This window comes from Dermacentor andersoni, chromosome 3, assembly GCF_023375885.2.
Source record: "Dermacentor andersoni chromosome 3, qqDerAnde1_hic_scaffold, whole genome shotgun sequence".
NCBI classification, from domain to species: Eukaryota; Metazoa; Arthropoda; class Arachnida; order Ixodida; family Ixodidae; genus Dermacentor; species Dermacentor andersoni.
The window spans coordinates 110,746,771-110,764,100 of NC_092816.1; positions in this window are offsets into that span (position 1 = coordinate 110,746,771).

A 17,330-nucleotide genomic window follows, 5' to 3' on the forward strand; every position below is an offset into this window, starting at 1 on the left:
GACTGGTCATCCGTATTTCGAAAGGTGTAAAATACATATCTAAACATGGTACCGTTTCTATTTAAGATATGCCTCGTGCTTCAACACGAATGTGAAACATGCACATACGTCACCACAAAACTCCCGACGGAGTTGAAATTGCAGCCCTGCAGCTGGGATTTTACCTCAGAACCAATGACGTCAGAACCACGCGCTCTTCTCGCTCGCTGTACCTTTAGGAATGGAAAATAAAAAGAAACTTCGAAATGTCGAAGAAGGGGTTTTTTGTTAACTGGTGAGAGATGGATAATGTACGCAGTTGCGATGTGGCTTCCAGCACGATGTTTTTTTCTAGTCAGCCGAAAGGCGTCATAAGTATTCAGGTGCGTCAACTTGTGGTCCCGCTTGCATTCTTCTCTGGAAGGGCGAGTTAAATGCGTGGAAGATTTAGCCGCACCTCTTATTCAAGAAGACTGCAATAAATAAATTTGTGGGAATAACGCTACTTTGCAGGGATAAGAACGTTTTATTTTTCATTTACATCTCTGGTAACAAAAACGCCTCTCGTCGTTCAAACAAAATGAAACGAGGAACGTTCTACTTCTGAAAATTGACTTGCTAGAGTTTACACTTCTTTATGCTACCATCTTTCATTGTTCGTGGCCCTAATATTTCGTCCGTTTTTTTAGTTTCTTACTTAATCACTGAAATAATTTTTTACACCTGCTGCATGTAAAAATAAAATTATTGGGTTTTACGTGCCAAAATCACTTTCTGATTATGAGGAACGCCGTAGTGGAGGACATAGGAAATTTCGACCACCTGGGGTTCTTTAACGTGCACCTAAATCTACGTACACGGGTGTTATCGCATTTCGCTCCCATCGAAATGTGGCCGCCGTGGCCGGGATTCCATCCCGCGACCCGGCGCTCATCACATCTGCTACATTTCAGCTGGTCGTCTGCCCAACAAACATTGCACGCAGTTGAGGTGCCCTTAAGCAACCACAGTTTTTGAAATGTGATACAAAATTATTCAACAATTAAGATTAAAAACACTTCTGTCCCATCACGATGTTTTCCGCAGGCAATGTTGTTCATTTATTGACACAGTCAATTAGTAAAACATTACAACCCTTAAGAAACAGGCACAGAAAAGTAATGGATGACTTGGAGCTCGTAGCTTCACCTACATTTCTCGTCAGACAACACCAATTTATTACTGATATATAGCAGCAAAACTCGTTCAGTGGGACAAGAAATGTAAACACGTTTCCCTATATATGCACTCGTTCATAGAACATGTGGAGGTGTGATGCTAGTCTAAGTAGCGATACGCTATAGACGGTGAATGTCATTGGCACAGCACCAGAATCAAATGCCGTCGTTGGTGGTTCCGGTGGTGGTTCTTATACTCGCTGGTGACTTTAGGCGGCGGTGAAGGGAAACTAAATGAAGCAAACTGCGCCGAAGAGCGTACTTAAAACATACCTCACATTCGCATCCTCGTTAGTTTAGACAAAAGAAAAGGCGGAAGAGGAGATTTTCTACAATTCAAGATTAAATAACGAAACAAAATACGATACTGAGAGATAAAATTATTTACTGGCACTTCTCTTCTGCGTTTTCGAAACGTAAAACGATGGCACGTGAACACTGATCTAACGTAGTACCTGCTTCAAAAAATCAAAAGTGCTCTCAAGCTGTGCCTACTTGCGCAATGCCACATGTGTAGAACCTCCACTTCCGTAGCTTTCCCTTAAGGTCAAGCACAACACATTCGTGTAGGGCACCTAACCTCGGTCCTTATGCACATTGATACCTGTGAGCATAAATCACACTTATGCACTGCCGTGGAGATACGTACACTCCTATATACACCACATTCAGGGGCGTAGTCAAGGAGGGGGGGGGGAGGGCTTATATTCAGCCCCCCTCCCTCGTAATTTTTTTGTGCTGTCCATGCACCGCCGACCAAAGCAAGCCCCGGTGCCGGAAATCATTCTGGATTTTGTCTAGAACGTTTTTTTCACGCTCGAAAAGCCATTTCACCGCAAAAATTGCGAACTCGGGCTGGATTTCGCGGCAACGCCCATGCACCGGGAGTTATATAACGCAAGCAGCCCCATCCGAGCACGAAGTTTTAAGGACATTTTGATGGCGAACGGGCTCGCCGGGGCATCTCGCGGAGGCCGCGGAATCTGCACTCTATCATGGAATCTACGGAGCGCGTGGATGTCAATTCCGAAACATTATGGGTATAAAGTTCTCATAAACTTTTGATGTGGAAGGTGCATTGACATTTCCAAACGTGTGCTTTAGATTTTCAATGGTGGAACTTTGTAAGTTTAATGTTCCCATAAATATTTGACGCCAAGGGTTCATTAACTTTTCCAAAGTCGTACATCGGGCCACACAACGAGACAAGCCAAATCAACACGCTATCAGACAAGTTGACAACGCGGTTCTTTACTCTACGACAAAGCCCGCAGCGAGGCCCGATGAGACGAAGCGTTGCGGTGGTTCATTCGTGCCGTCATGTTACATAAAAAATATGAAAATTTTTTTTCACCTGCGCCAAAGCATCCAGTGAAGACACTAAAGCCAGCCAAGGTAACTACGTTATTATTTATTTTTTCTACTTTGACTTTTGATCACGAGGACACATTGAGCCTCTTCATTTTTTTTGTTCTCGCTGCCCTACCCGCGGGCTGCCAGAGCCAGCCACAGCGCATCCGTTTTTCTCGTGTTGCCCCGACCACCGCGCGGCGCACTTCGGCGCGTTCGGTTTTCTCTGGCTGAGTGCATTTTCGCCTGGCAGAGTTTTGGACGCTTTCTAGGTATTAGACGAGAAAAAGAAACAATGGTCGCTCGCCGCCATCACTGTGGGGACTCGATGGATAGCACCGTGTTCGTCTGAGCGCAACCTCTCCAGAAAGTCTTGTCTACCCGGTGTAGGATACCGAGCAGTATGCGTATGGTTCTCGGTGGACCAAACGTCTCACGATTTCTTCGATATTCCTTCGGTAGCCAAATTAGTTGCCCAAAGTAGGCATTCGATTGTGGAGATACTTTCCTTTGCGTTTTTGCCTTGCGGTGCGCTCACCCCACAAAAGGAAAAAAAAAAAAAAAAACATTGTTGTGGCACAGCGAATTGTCGCATGGTGAAAGTTCGATTTTGTCGCTTCTTCTTTCGCGGGAAGTAATGGGCCATGGGACGCTTCAGCTGACGGGTACTCTTATTATATTATTGCGATAGCAATTATATAAACACTCTAGGCGCATTCCTGCCGTCGCCCTCATGTTCCGCATAAAGTCCAAGGGCGATAACACCATGACCACGCTCCGCATGCTGTATGTGCGAGTGAAAGCGTAGGGAAGGGGATGGGGGGCTGGAATGGGTGAGACGACGATGGTGGCTCAGTCTTGTTTCCGCAAAGGAGAAAAGTGAGGAGCAAGCGCGCCGCCTTCCGTCGCGCGCGATACATCGGGGGGAGTGGATGGAATTGGGGAGGGATCTAGGATTCTGTGAATCTGTGATTGCGCAACATGTTTATTTGCCTTGTTTGACCAATTATATACCGTGACTTTTTCTTAGATACGTATGTTTATTGGAGACTTATACGTAAGTTTAGATATCTTGTTGCGAGGTTTTGTGCATACGTGCAGTGAACTTTGTTTAGAGTAGCACTTTTTTTCCCTTTATCAAGCTGTATCTTGGCATTTGTATATTCCATTGTATCTTCGCGTTTCTAATGTACGAAGGTGAATGAAAGGAAAGTGAGCCCACCCACTCTGCGCAATTATGGTTCTGTTCATTATATACAAGGCCTGCGCGTAGCACACAGGCATCTCTCATAAATGTTCTTTAATGCGCTCATACACTGGGTTGAACATGGTTGCGAGACGTAATGGACGCTCCAGAAGTTGAGAAGCGTGGTGCCGTGAGGTTTTTGACAGTTGAAGGTGTTTCCCAAAAAGAAATTAGTGACCGTATGACTGCCGTGTACATTGCAAGCAAGCAAGCAAGCAAGCAAGCAAGCAAGCAAGCAAGCAAGCAAGCAAGCAAGCAAGCAAAGTAAAGTAAGTAAGTAAAGTAAGTAAGTAAGTAAGTAAGTAAGTAAGTGCTTTATTTCCCATATACATTATCCATTTGAATATGGACAGGTGTTGAGGAAAAAAGCTGCGTAAGCAGCTTGACTAAGTCCTACTGAACATTGAACATTGCATTTCATTGGTCACTGTCAAGCGTTAGAACAAACGGTTCAAAGAAGGACGTGAAAGTTGGAAAGACGATCCCAGACCGCACCAAAGCGATCGTGCAATCACCCTTAACAAAATTGCAAAGGTTGATGAGCTGATGACGCAAGAACGGAAGATAAGCATCGATGAACTGGAAGAGCGTGTGAACATCAGTCACGGTTCGGTTAACCGTCACTGTTCACGCCATAATTCATGAACATCTCGGTTATCGGCTCTTGTGTGCGCTATTGGTGCCCAAGATATTGAACCACCGCCAGAGTATGGAGAAGTTGGGAGCTGCCTCTACTCATCTGATCCGGTATCACAATAGGGGTGGCGATTTGTTGTCTGTAATTGTGATCGGAGACGAACCATCATGCCACTACTACGTGCCTGAAACACGACGGGAAAGCTTACAATGGAAACATTCGAATTTACCACCCCCAAAGAAGGCAAAGGCCATCATTTCCGCCGCAAAGGTGTTGTTGACTTTTATTTTTCGATCGTCAGGGGCCATTGCTGATAGAATTTGATACATCTTGAGAGACTATCAATTGTTTCCGATATTGTGAAATGCCGGATCGGCTGCGTGTTGCAATTAAGAACGAACTACGTGGAAAATTGACGAATGGGGTCATCTTGTTGCACGACAATGCCCGTCCACACGTTGTTGATGTGGTTAACACAAAACTGGCAATGTTCAAGCGGGAAACGCTGCAACATCCGCCATACAGCTCAGACCTGTCGCCTTGCGACTTCCACATTTTGGGGCAACCGAAAAAACAGCTCAAGGGAACCAGATTCGTCTCGGACGATGACGCGAAAGTCAGTTGGAGACGTTTGTCAGTTGCAGACGTTTTGAAACAACAACCTAAGGAGCTTTATGAGAGGGGAATTACGCGACTCGTTAGTCAATGGGACAAATGTCTAAATGCTCATGGAGGCAACTTTTAAATAAAGTACCCCGTTTGTCTTATATTTGCATTGGCTCACTTTCATTTGACTGGCCCTCGTATATTCTGCAGAACTCCTGCTTTTTATACGTGCTCTCTGTTGCGACTAGTTTCGGTGCAATTACTCAGGATATACGACCGGTGGCGCATTTACATTCGCTCGCCTGTGCAGCCGGTCGACTGCAGCGCCGCCCCCGCGGCACCAACGGGAACTATATATCTAGGTAACTTTTCGCCCTAGGGGAGCATAGGTCCCCAGTTGTCGTGTAAAAAACGCGCCTAGCTCCTGAAAACGCCCTAGCCCCTATGCGCGCGCGCGTGGGGCCCATAGAAATACACCATAGCGCAGGGTTTAACCCGCTGGAGCAACAGGGTGGGCGGTTCATTGCGCTTGCACGCAAGCAACACGACCACGAACGAAGCGATACAAGGTGGAACAGCGCGTTTTACGGCAATCGAAGTTGTGTGTGTGTGACGCGCTTGGTGTGCAAAGAGCAGTTTAGTTGCATGTGTGACGAAGGTGTATGCGCAAAATAGCACGACCACGAACGAAGGTGGAACATCGCGTTTTGGCGTTTGGTGCGTGCAGAGCAATCGAGTTGCGTGTGTGACGCGTTAGTTCGCGCAAACAGCACGACCACGAACGAAGCGATACAAGGTGGAACAGCGCGTGTTGCACAATCGAGTTGTGTGTGTGCGTGTGTGTGACGCGTTTGTTATGCGCAAAGAGCACGACGACGATCGTCTTCTAACTGCGCCAGAGCAAACCGATTGTTGAGTACTACATACGTATTGCGCGGGCGTTAAAACTAGAGAAACACGGGATTGAGACGCGACCAGCCGCAGTGCATAGGACTGTACGTACGTAAGTTTACAGCACCGACTTTTAATTCGGAGTGAATAAGGGACACACCACGAGTGATTTGTATGCGGAGGTTAACACATGTGCATTAATTAGCGGTGGTATAGAAAAAGAAAGGGGGGGGGGGAAGCGGAGTGCGGCGGGGATTGCTGAGACAGGTGCTCGAAAGCATTTCCGCGCAAGTTTTGTCGGTGTACTCGATGAACTAAATGCCGCATTAAAGAAATTGTGACGAAATATTGGCATGTGCGTAGTGGCGCAGTTTAAAATGTGTCCGAGAGTAAATCCGAAAAGAACCGAAGCGTACCATGTGTAAAAAATGTGTGAAAACTACAGCTGCAAGCTTATGTTATGCAGCATTGTCCAATGTCGAGATATTGTTCTTATGAATGTAGCACCCATCGCCCTTGTACACATATGTTCTGGCTTCGTTGCACTATCATCGAGGCATTGATCGAGGTTAATAAAACTGTACCCACAACGAGTGCGTCGCCCTGGTTTCGGTTTCGGTTTTCGCTGCCATTCGTGATAATAAACCGTTTGTAAATCGTACTTTTTGTTGGCAATTCTTTGGACAGAGAACGAAAACGAAAACTGGCAATTAAAATAAGCAATACGTAAAATGTTTTAAACGAAAAACTGTTTCAACATTCTTTAAAGTAACTCTAACATTCTAGGGCTCTAAGCGCCATCTGTTTCCGGTAGTCAAAATGTGTCATGGCGGCTTCCTGTCAATTGGATGTGAGCGTGGACGTGAGCGTAACATGGGAGCTTCGATGGTACATCTAAGCTTTCTTGGTTATCCCAAGCTGTTCCTTATCCTTCCGCGTAATAACTCTTTCTTGTACCCAATAGAATACCGAATAGAGATCGTATAGAAGCTCAGAGGCTGCACCTGTCATTCACATAGACAGGTAAGGTAGCTGTTTGCGACCACTTTCAACTCATCTGGGGCGCACATAATTTTTTTTCGTGTTATTTATGCATGAATAGGCATCATTTTTCACGCCGCCTGAAGTCCTCGCTAAAAGTACGCTTTAAATGCTCTGCACGCCTTAAATTGACACCCATCTGTAACGTGTTTGAGCCGTTATTTATAGCCCATATCTTGCGGACTACGATTTTAACCTTATGCGCACTACCGCCCCTTTGTTCTGTTGCGCGCGCGATATCAGTGTTTTTAGATCCAGAAGGCTGCTTCCGCATGCAAAAAGAGACTCGCCGTGTTAGATTGTACACATGGAGAGCGAACGCTGTGACACGCTCTTTAAATTGGCCGACTGTTGCAAGCGCTGGCATCATTGCCGTCGCCGAAGTATATATACAGGCACACTATAATAGAGACATACGTATTTACAGTGCCAAATGAAGAATTTTCGTCCCTTGGCGCTCTTCTGCTTGGCCTGACAGGCAGAGGTCACGCAGTGCGTTGCAGTGAAAGCGCATGAGCATACAGCGAAATCTACGCGAACGTTTTTATAGACAAATGCTCGAAGATTTCTATCACCAGCTGCCACTTGAAAGTGCGTTTAGCTAGCAAGCCAGCACTAGTGTCTGCGCTTTCAAGCATACACTTGATAATACGAAGATAATGCGACAAAGTGTACACATATGAATGACAGATTCAATATTTCTTGACACTCGTAAATCCTCAAACCTGCCAATTCTTGGTTAGTGCGTGAAAAAGTGGAATTTTGTGTTGTTTGAAAGCAGACATTGGTTCATCCAAACGTGGCTTTGCGTAGGCCGTCGCATTGTATGAATGAATTATCAAATGCTTGGGCATTGGAGCAATGAGGCGATGTAGCTCCAAAAATGCACCTTTGTTCTCTTTTCACTTTGCCTCATGCTATTCTGTCTCAAGTTTAGCCAATGTCAAAGCAGCAATTTCGACTGGCACAGCAACGCTCATTTGAATGGCATCTGTCAATGTCGTAAGTTGTCATTGCTCCTTTCAGCACATATGTTACATGGCCTTTGACATCTTCATCATCATCATCAGCCTGGTTACGCCCACTGCAGGACAAAGGCTTCTCCCATACTTCTCCAACAACCCCGGTCATGTACTAATTGTGGCCATGCCGTCCCTGCAAACTTCTTAATCTCATCCGCCCACCTAACTTTCTGCCGCCCCCTGCTACGCTTCCCTTCCCTTGGAATCCAGTCCGTAACCCTTGATGACCATCGGTTATCTTCCCTTCTCATTACATGTCCTGCCCATGCCCATTTCTTTTTCTTGATTTCAACTAAGATGTCATTAACTCGCATTTGTTCCCTCACCCAATCTGCTCTTTTCTTATCCCTTAACATTATACCCATCATTCTTCTTTCCATAGCTCGTTGCGTCGTCCTCAATTTAAGTAGAACCCTTTTCGTAAGCCTCCAGGTTTCTGCCCCCTACGTCAGTACTGGTAAGACACAGCTGTTATAAACTTTTCTCTTGAGGGATAATGGCAAACTGCTGTTCATGATCTGAGAATGTCTGCCAAACGCACCCCAGCCCATTCTTATTCTTCTGATTATTTCAGTCTCATGATCCGGATCCGCGATCACTACCTGCCCTAAGTAGATGTATTCCCTTACCACTTCCAGTACCTCGCAACCTATCGTAAACTGCTGTTCTCTACCGAGACTGTTAAACAGTTTTCTGCAGATTAATTTTTAGACCCACCCTTCTGCTTTGCCTCTCCAGATCAGTGAGCATGCATTGCAATTGGTCCCCTGAGATACTAAGCAAGGCAATATCATCAGCGAATCGCAAGTTACTAAAGTATTCTCCATTAACTCTTATCCCCGATTCTTCCCAATCCAGGTCTTTGTATACCTCCTGTAAGCACGCTGTGAATAGCATTGGAGCGATCATATCTCCCTGCCTGAATCCTTTCTTTACTGGGATTTTGTTGCTTTCTTTATGGAGGACCATGGTTGATGTGAAGCATTATATCTTTCAGTATTTTTACATACGGCTCGTGTACACCCTGATTCCGTAATGCCTCCATGACTGCTGAGGTTTCGATTGAATCAAACGCTTTCTCGTAATCAGTGAAAGCTATATATAATGGTTGGTTATATTCCGCACATTTCTCTATCACCTGATTGATAGTGTGAATGTGGTCTATTGTTGAGTAGCCTTTACGGAATCCTGCCTGGTCCTTTGGTTGACAGAAGTCTAAGGTGTTCCAGATTCTATTTGCGATTACCTTAGTAAATACTTTGTAGGCAACGGACAGTAAGCTTATCGGTCTAGAATTTTTAAAGTCTTTGGCGTCCCATTTCTTATGGGTTAAGATTATGTTAGCGTTCTTCCAAGATTCCGGTATGCTCGAGGTCATGAGGCGTTGCGTATACAGGGTGGCCAGTTTTTCTAGAACAATCTGCCCACCATCCTTCAACAAATCTGCTGTTACGTAATCCACCCCAGCTGCCTTCCCCCTTTGCATAGCTCCCAAAGCATTACTTCTTCCGGCGTTACTTGTGGGATTTCAAATTTCTCTTGACTATTCTCTCTTCCATTATCGTTGTGGGTGCCACTAGTACTGTATAAATCTCTATAGAACTCCTCTGCCACTTGAACTATCTCATCCATATTAGTAATGATATTACTGGCTTTGTTTCTTAACGCATACATCTGATTCTTGCCTGTTCCTAGTTTCTTCACTGCTTTTAGGCTTCCTCCATTCCTGAGAGCATGTTCAATCCTATCCATATTATACTTCCTTATGTCAGCTGTCTTACGCTTGTTGATTAACTTCGAAAGTTCTGCCAGTTCTATTCTAGCTGTAGGGTGAGAGGCTTTCATACATTGACGTGTCTTGATCAGATCTTTCGTCTCCTGCGATAGCTTACTGGTATCCTGTCTAACGGAGTTACCACCGACTTCTATTGCACACTTTTTAATGATGCCCACAAGATTGTCGTTCATTGCTTCCAACACTAAGGTCCTCTTCCTGAGTCAAAGCCGAATGCCTGTTCTGTAGCTTGATCCGGAATTCCTCGATTTTCCCTCTTATCGCTAACTCATTGATCGGCTTCTTATGTACCAGCTTCTTCCATTTCCTCCTCAAGTCTAGGCTAATTCGAGTTCTTACCATCCTATGGTCACTGCAGCGCACCTTGCCGAGCACGTCCACATCTTGTATGATGCCAGGGTTTGCGCAGAGTATAAAGTCTATTTCATTTCTAGTCTCATCATTCTGGCTTCTCCACGTGCACTTTCGGCTGTCCTGCTTGCAGAAAAAGGTATTAATTATCCGCATATTATTCTGTTCTGCAAAGTCTACTAGTAACTCTCCCCTGCTATATTTCGTGTCTATGCCATATTCCCCCACTGATTTGTCTCCAGCCTGCTTCTTGCCTACCTTGGCATTGAAGTCGCCCATCAGTATAGTGTATTTTGTTTTGCCTTTACGCATCGCCGATTCCATGTCTTCATAGAAGCTTTCGACTTCCTGGTCATCATGACTGGATGTAGGGGCGTAGACCTGTACGACCTTCAATTTGTACCTCTTATTAAGTGTCGCAACGAGACCTGCCACCCTCTCGTTAATGCTATAGAAGTCCTCTACGTTACCAGCTGTATTCTTATTAATCAGGAATCCGAAAACATCTTCAGTACGACCTAAATGTGTTTCACAGCTGTGATTGCCTCAGTGCGTATAGAAGCAACGAAGTGATGCCAAATACTTTTGCAGAATAACTGAAATGTGGGCAAGTTCATTCGGATTCATGATTATGGCAGATTTGAACCCAACACTGTGTAACACTACTACACAGACTAGCGTTTCGGGTAGTCGAGACAAAATTCTTATTAAAACCTCTTTGAGATTTGGCAAACTGTTAGCTAGCTGGGATAAAGTAATTGTGATTCAGAATAGTAGCCTCAACATTGAGCACAAAGCAAGAGGTGAGTTTTTTATTGTGATCATTTTCTACAAGCATGCACATTAGCCTTACAGTAGTACGAGCATCTTTGTAGCACATCTTTCCCTGTATAAAAAGGGTCATGTTGCTTACTGCTTAGTTGGTGTTATGCATTGTCCACTTCTATGGTGTTGATGCCCAGGATCTCTACAAAACGGAACCTCTTTGGTACAGTCTTGTGGCTGCTTGTGTTCTCCCTTAGCCAGAGACGTGAAGGGGGGTTCACGGTCACTGACCAAGTCTGATGTATAACCCGACGTTTTGGAACTGCATACGGGCTCCTTATTCACTGAGTTGGACAGGAAATCGTCGTCACTTATGTAGCCAGCACGTGACGTAACAAACATGCGTAAATGGCAGGCATAGTCCCTGGTGTCTGGTTCATCGTAGCTGGCGTTGATTGAATGATTAGCGATTCTAGCAGCCGCCGGGATGACATGTTCTTTTCTTTGGCAACAACAGTGGCATTGTCCCAGTCAATCTTGTGACTGTTCCTGCGCATGTTTGGCAAATAATAGTCGTGTGACTATTATTTCTTAGATCACATTTTCTTTTTTTTTTTCCCGTTTCCATGCCTGATCAGACGAACTTTCGTCGAACCCTTGATTATGTAGCCAGAGGCAGTGGCACTGGTTGTGTCCTGTTTGAGATGAATGGTCCTTTTGTCCGTCTCTATCCACTATGACCTGGGCTTATCTCCTGGCTGCTGAAGTGTGCCTGCATTTTCCAGGTCAACTACTCGGACATTAATGTCTGGATACAAATTGGGTAGATCTTGCATGCCATGCCCAACATCAGAGTAAGTTTTCTGTTTCTGCCAGCACTTTTGCTCATGCACTTTCATTTTCCTCCGGTCCGGGAGTTGTGGAAAGAAGCTGTCTGCAGTAGCTTGAAGTGTAGTCCTAAGCCTTCGGCTCGTAAGCATTTGCACTAACGAGGAGCTATATTTCAGAAGGCTCAGTCTATAATCGTGTCTTGTAGGCATCACCTGACGTCTCAAGGGAGTTCTTGGATAAGTTTACAGTGGCTTCTGTGAGATCACTGCGGTGTCGGTAGTGTGGACTGCATGCCATTTGTTGGAATTCTTATGAATTCTGCGAACAGCGAGCTGCGCCCTTTTCCAAGCTACAGTTTGTTGTGGTTCACGGCCACTACACTATTGCACGCCTTGTGAAAACAATGAGGCATTGAGTAACAACCACAGGTCCTGTCAAACTAGCCAGTACTAGCTCAGGATACCCTTACTAGTATTTTGTTATGATGAGCCACCGCACCCCTCCAATAGAAAATATGTCCATGGTGAACTTCTGTAACAGCTTTCCTCAGAATCCCAGTTGCAGGAGTGTCACCCTTCTCTTAGCCCTGTGGTGCTAGCATGCATGACATGACTTGAAGACATTTGCTGTTTGTATGTATTTATGATGCAGTACTTTGTCGTCTTGCTAGGCATTTATTGATTCCAAAGTGGCCTTCAAGTGAGAAGTGCTGGGTGGGTAAGCTCCTGTAGCTTCTTGGGCGTGATGGTTTTGTTGCCACAATGTCAACATGTCTTGCACTACATCGTCCTTGTGAAGCCAGAATTCTTTCAGACTTTGCAACACCTTGGCCAGCTCTTTCAAGTGAAGATGCGAAGTTGGCAGCAGCATTAATCTAGTACTTGTTCTTTCTTCAGTTCTTGTAAAGAAGGTGGGGAGAGGCAGCATGCATAGCCTTCAATCTTGGTAGGCCCTTCTGGTGCCTGTTATTCTCCTTCACATGAGAACTTGACAGTGTATCAGCTGCGGGAAAGTCTTTGCCTAAGATGTACATTATGCCTCATAATGTATCAATCATGTGTGCATTTTATGATTTGGGAAACAGATTGTTGCCCCATTTATAGAATTTATCTCAAGCTTGCAAGAAAGAAAGCACTTCTTTCTATATCTAGGCATAGCCAGGCATTCTGTCTCTGCAAAATATCTTGAGGCGTATCTAGTAACATGTTGCCCATCGTCTTGCTTTTGGCTGAGCACTGCAACTAGACCACAGCACAAAGCATCAGCTGTGATTAGCAGCTGGTTTCTCATTTTGAGGAGCGCCAGCCAAGCACTGGATCTGAAGAAAGTATTTCTTTCCATTTTGAGAATTCTTGAACCTGTGTGGGTTCCAGATAAACCATGCTTTGAAAACAGCATGCTGGGCAATGGGTGTAGTGTTTGTCATGTTAGGAGCGAATAAACCTAGATAGGTGGTCATGCCCATTAGCAGCTGTAGTTCTGGAGGATGGTCTTGGCATGTCTGTGACAGCTTTGAGCTTGTTTTCGTTCATGATATGCCCCAAGTAGGATATTATTGTGATGCCAAACTTACATTTCTCTTTGTTGATGGCAGCTCTTGCCCAGTGGGTGCCCTCAAATGTACTGCAGAGTTTGTTGTGTTGCTGTTTAGTTGAGCATCAACTGATAACCTCGACCATATGACAAGCAACACATGTAAGTTCTGGATGAATATCATTCATATACCATTGTATTTGATCTGGGGCACGCCAGATACCAAATCGCATGAGCAGTTAAAGTGAAACCAATGGAATGGTGCTGTAAAGGTGGTCAAGAACTTTCCGTCATTTCTCAGGGATTTGCCAAAACCCTGAATTTGGGCATCAATTTTTCATACACCAAGCTGTGACTCGTAGTATCTGAAGGGTATGCTCTACTGCAGGAATTGGATATGATGCTCATAGAACTTGCTTGTTCAGTTTTTGTATAATCCATAAAAGTGTAGAGTGCTCCTGATGGCTTCGTCACCACTACCATAAGCGTGCACCAAGGAGTTGGCTCTGTCATAGCTGTCGTAAAACCAATCTTAAACCTGGAGAAGTTTGGCTTTTGTCTTCTATAAAAGTAGCCATACAAAACAGTGAAATATTAGTCCAAAGGACGCAGGCTTGAGTTTCAACATTGTCATGCAAGCTGCGCAGAGTATTTGAGGATGCGGCTTTGAATCTCCTTAACCATTAACATTCTCAATCTGTAAGCGCTCGACTTCACCTTCACAATCACCTCTGTGACCTATTTAGCAAATTTATTTGGAAATAGCAGCATTCTGCCTGATGCACGAGATGGAACTTGATGTTGTGCTAGTCGCCTTACACAGTGACCACAGTAACTTGGAGATCACCACCTTCTTGAAATGTCACGAACCACATTGTTTTCAGGTTGATACAAGAAATCGTGTCTAATAATCATCTCTGACAAAAAGAAATAACTGATGCCCGTGGCAAGGTGCCATTCAAGTGGTTGAGTTCCTCCGGGAGGTAGGGGGTGATACGAGTGAGAACCCTCAAAAGCCGATTATGGCCTTAGCCAAGCAGCCCTAGGTGACATAGTAACGCTTTTTGGGCACGATGTCATTAAGCACCACCCTATGTAATTTATTTGCTTCCACAACCCCTGCATGGCTCACGAGTGTCTGGTGGTAAATTTCTGAAGCCACATCAACCTCAATGTAGCATTCCTAGTTCCGAACACTTCAATCTGCATGCCACTATGTATGGCAGGTGTTACTGGGAAGAAGACTGACGAACAGCTACATATAGATAAAAACTCTCTAAAGGCTGTTATTGCGAAAACACTGCCCAACATCAACACACGCTATATGATACAAGAATGTTGCTACTATGAAAGATTAATTCAGTCAGTAATTGAAGATGAAGATGGTTTTACTCAATAGCCTTATAAAAAATGGTAAAAGAAAGCTAATAAATTTGGAACTCATGTTTCAAATCTTGTCTGGAAAAAAAATCATTATGTCTTCAAATATCTCACGCAGCCGCTAATCCTGTTCTACTTCATCACCTTCAGGTATGCTAGAGAAGTCTTTCTCGTCATTGGGCTCCAAAATGTAGTTGAGCAAAAGGAGTAGACCTAGGTGGCTGACAGGATGGCTCTTCTTTAAGTGTGGTGCATAGAAGAAAAAAGCATGCAAACATCTTCAACACTGTAATGAGCATTAACTGTTAGGGATGAAACATGAAAAACCCCAGGGAAAACATTTAGGTTTGGTGGAAATGTACAAAATACACAGAGACTAAAGACAGTGAAGGAAAATGAAAAATGCTTGTGTAAGCTTCTTCAGCAGTGCGTTTGTTGCCTGTAGACAACACCAGGTAGAACTTGGAAAGCGACCTTCACCCTGAGTTGACGTCAATTCTGCGTGCAATTGGTGCATATTGACACAAAGATGTGGGGCTCCCGCACCGCAGAACGGCGCGCGCAAAGGTCGGCGCTATGAAACACGAAGTGCGTAAGCTACACGCTCTTGTTCTGGCCCCCTATTAAAGAGAAGCGTATATTTTGCAAGACTCCGTCTCCAATCTGCGTTACATTTTTCTGGTGGAGGTGCGGGGTACGTGCTACCACTCCCAGATCGAACACCGCCTAGAAACCCAGTACGAAGTCCGGTCAAGCTGACTACTGTGCAAGTACGGACAAGCTGCCGACTTCAAGGACTGCGGCCTGAGCATGAGCCTCTACGCAGTCAAGTAAGAAGGACGAATACATCGGTTCCATCTTCCTCGACCGCGCCGACCGAGGTCGTCCTCAACCAGCCACGAATCCCCACGTCCTTTCATGGGGACACCTTTGAGGATGTAGAGGACTGGCTCGATCACTTTGAGCGTGTTGCAGAATTCAACGGCTGGACTCCAGAGCGCAAGCTATGGAACGGCTACTTTGCCCTCAAGGACTATGTGTGGACATGGTTTGAGAATCGTGAAGCGGTGCGCTATCGACATGGGACGAATTCTGACAACAGCTAATCGGCACATACGCCAGCTTCGATCACAAGGAGCGAGCTGAATCTGCAATTCAGGCGAGAGTACAGAGGCCGAATGAAAGCGTCGCAATGTTTCTCGAAGATATATGCCGACTTTTCCGACGCGCGGATCTATCCATGCCGGAAGAAAAGAAGCTCAGGAACTTGATGCGCAGTGTCAAGCAAGAGTTATTCGGTGTCCTAATATGCAACCCACCAAAGACTGTTGCAGAGTTTCTCGCGGAAGCCGTATCAATGGGAAAGGCACTGCAGCAGCGAACAAGGCAGAACCGCGACGTGTCGACCCTATCGCATGACTCTCTCGCTATACCCCTGGACAATACCGACGCCTTGTGGGAGCTCATTAGGTTTATCGTTCGAGAGTAGCTTCAAAATCTTCAGGTGGCTCCAGCATCGGTACAGCGGCTTGATCTGGCTGAGGTCGTCCGGGAGGAAATCAGGCAGTCAGTCGAAGTCCCAGAGTGAAGCGAGACACCACAGCACGAGGTACGGCAGCCACAACCTTGCATGTCGTATGCGGAAGCAACGTGGAGTTCGTATTTTTCGCGATGTGAGCGACGTCCCGGACTTTCACGGTGTGCACGCCGTTGAACAAGCGACTGGCGACTTCAGGCCTCGCCGCACGCCATTCATGGCTGAAACACGACCACCCCGCAAGAGCGACGTATGGCGCACCGCAGACCGGAGGCCCTTGTATTTTTATTGCGATGAAGCTGATCACCTCTACAGGGCGTGTCCTTACCGTCGAGCTGGGCTCCTTGGATTTTCACTGAATGCACCGTGCCCGTGCAATGGTGAACGCCCCCTGGAGTTTGAAGCATACCTCGCAGAGGCCAGGACCTTGTTTGCTCCACGATTCCTTAAACCCCGGTCACCGTCACCCGCCCGAAACTGGTCTTCCAGCCCCCTCCTCACATCGAGAGCAACGAGGCGTCGCTCACCCAGCCCTGCCTCCCAGGAAAACTAAGTCCAGCGACCTGCGCAGGTGAGGTTGCTGACGTTGCGAACGCTGAAGATCCTCCACTACGACGACCGCGATATGACGTAATTGAGATGCAGAGAAAGCAGTGTAGTTCCGTGTAAGTATCCTGCGACGTACGAGTTGCCATAGATGACCACGAAGTCACGGCGTTAATCGACATGGGTGCAGACACGTCTGTCATGAGCCAGAATCTCGTGTGTATGCTGAACAAAGTTTCGACGCAATGGACCGGAACTCGGATTCGTACTGCAGGAGGGCATCTCATAACTCCAATGGGTCGGTGCACGGCACGAGTCAACATGCAGGGCTTCACGTACATCGGCGACTTCGTCATTCTTCCTGAATGTTCAAAGGGCCTTATACTCGGCATGGATTTCCTTGAGGCGAACAGTGCCATCATCGACCTGCAAGAGTCTAGAGTCAGCTTCACGACTACGCAAGCCATGGCGAACAGTAATGACAACGACCGTGACATCGCGCTTTGCGTAACTGACGATCACATCACGTTGCCACCCAAGAGTAGCGTGCTTACCCTTGTCCGATGCGACATGGAGGACGCCGCCGAAGGAATTGCTGAGGCA